The sequence below is a fragment of the Dioscorea cayenensis genome, chromosome 20 (assembly GCF_009730915.1).
Source record: "Dioscorea cayenensis subsp. rotundata cultivar TDr96_F1 chromosome 20, TDr96_F1_v2_PseudoChromosome.rev07_lg8_w22 25.fasta, whole genome shotgun sequence".
NCBI lineage: Eukaryota > Viridiplantae > Streptophyta > Magnoliopsida > Dioscoreales > Dioscoreaceae > Dioscorea > Dioscorea cayenensis.
Window position 1 is genome coordinate 16,218,585 of NC_052490.1, and position 2,664 is coordinate 16,221,248.

A 2,664-nucleotide genomic window follows, 5' to 3' on the forward strand; every position below is an offset into this window, starting at 1 on the left:
AAATTAAACTAAACTTGATATAGTTTTAAACTGTTTGATATAATGTCTCCCCCACAACATATCATTTTAATATATGACTTGATCTTATCTTTATCTCCAAAACATTTATTGTTGTTACTATTTAGATATAAAAAAAATAAAGTAATTAATAAGAGATGATGATATGAGTTTGCATTGATGTTGAATGAATGGCATGCAGAGAGGGCATAAGTTGACAAGGTGATCAGAAATGGTGGTGGCATGGTGGTCCTAAGAAAGTGATATTAAGTCAGTTATAAGTTGTGAACTGATAATGCAGAGGAAAAGTGAGAAAGGGAGACACATAACCTGCTTAATATATAAAACTAATTAATATAAATAGAACTAATTAATATAAAGAGAAAGAGAGCTTTTTCATAAACACTTGTCGGTAATACATACTTACACGTATATATATATACATGTCAAAGACTTCATAACTAAGTGCCAACATGGTTTGTTACTTCCCAAGGTTTAATTTGAGGGTCTCTTTTGCTATTTTCTTTGGAGTGTATACATGTTAGTACATATATTTGGTATAATTGTATACATATGTAAAATTCAACATGGTTATATTAATAAGTGAAACCATAATTAATTACCCACTGGTTATATTTGTAGAGGAGATCCAACCATCATCAATTGCATGGTTATATTAAAGTGTTGCATCCCATTTTGTATCAAACATATTAATAAGTGAAACCATCATTAATTACCCACTGTAGACCTATATACATGCTATTATAATTATAAGAACTATATCATCTTCATGACTACCTAATTTTAGAAGATTAAAGAATCAATGATAAGATAAATGGTGTATTTGTGTTTATTTTTGCAGTGGATCTTTTGGGTTGGACCATTCATTGGAGCTTCAATTTTTCGCCGGATAGTGATTAGAGAAATTCCATTCAAGAGCAGGTCTTGAGCATGAACTTATGAAGATGATTGATGTGGTTTATTGTAGTGTTTTGTTATGATTGTGGTTTTTCGCGACTTGTGTATCTTTGTTTCTAATCACGTGGGATTTGTTTTTGTGAATGATTTTTCATTTAGCTTGAAGGGCAAGTTATGAGTGTCAGTGGAGTGTGGGTCCTTTAGTCAGAGCTTTTTGCACTATTTTTTTTATTTATCTTTTCTTGAATCTGTAGTGCATTGTGGAATTCTTAAAGTGGTGTAGACAATGATGTATATATATCCACTGTTAATTAATCAACTAGTCCATATACTATTGTTTTAATATATGTGTTATTGTTTCATGGATGCATGTGTTTATTGTTTTTCTTTAGATTGAGAAAAGAAAATCAAAGATAAATTAATATTACATAAAATTCGCAACTTAATGTGTACTATAAGAATATATAGCTAAATATGCCCATGTGTGTTTTAATCTATATATATATATATATTTTTTTCTAGCTCATGATTATTATTGATGTATTCAGATTATTTTTGCAAAAAAAGTGCAGAGGGAAAATTGCATGCAGTATCAAATTTTGAAGAATTATTGAGTGAGTTGATTCATTGATGCCAATGTTGGTTTCAAAATTATCTTATTCTCATTTTAATTTCTTTCTGAGAAATATTTTTAATGCTTACATGCTATGCCCAGATTATTTTTACTATTAATTTTAACCATAAAAAACATAGTTCACATCCCAAACCACCATGGACGGTTAGCCCCTTATGGATGGGTACAACAAGGAAAACATTGATAAAGAACTAGAGATATAAGACATGAATCTCTTCTACTCAAGATAATCTTCATTGCCGTGTTCTGTATGCTTAACCCTACATCTATTGGGCCTCAAACTCTTCCTTGATCCCCTTAGAAGATATGGTGAAGCCTGATCTTTGCCCTCTTTAAAGTCTTCCTTGTCGAGAGTAAAATCTCCGAACAAAGATGAGAGCAAACCCTAGAACCTGGAGTTAAAAAGGACTATCATCGAGCTCGATACAACCTACGCACGATTGTGCTTAGACCGTGTTTCCATGGAATGGTTATGAGTGAATCGGTCAAGTGTTCGACTAGAATTTCTAGTGGGAGGAAGCGCGGTCGTGCTTGGACCGAGCTTCACTTAAGCATGATCATGCTAGGAAAATCCAGTGTGTGCTTCCCCTGTTACATTGAAAATAACTCTAGCATGAGATTTCCAGGTGAGTGACACAATCGTGCTCCAACCATGTTCGCCCTGGTGACACTCCCCTGTAAGCTTTTTCACTTGATTGGAAAGAGACTAGGTTATAAAGGAGGACAGAGCACGATTGTGCTTTGCCCGTGCTAAGCTTGAACACTTAGACATTTCTTCAATTTTCACTCGATTGGTAACTGGGGTCACTCTTAATTTCTTCAAGCTTCTCAATTATAACATCATTAACACACATACCCAGAATAGCACCTTATGTATATAAACTTGTGCTAAAATGCAAGCAAAAGCATGAAATAAGGGTAAGAAAACATTATATGAATTGCACTCACCACCTATCTTGCATTCAAAATCTGAATCCTATATTTTCTTTTCTTTATATCTACTATTTTTTTTAAAAAAAAAACCTAATGTTATGTTTTTTTTTCATAATGGCTCCTGTTTTTTGAATCATAATACTAATCCTATTTTGTTTATAGAATGCCTTCTATTTTTTAAT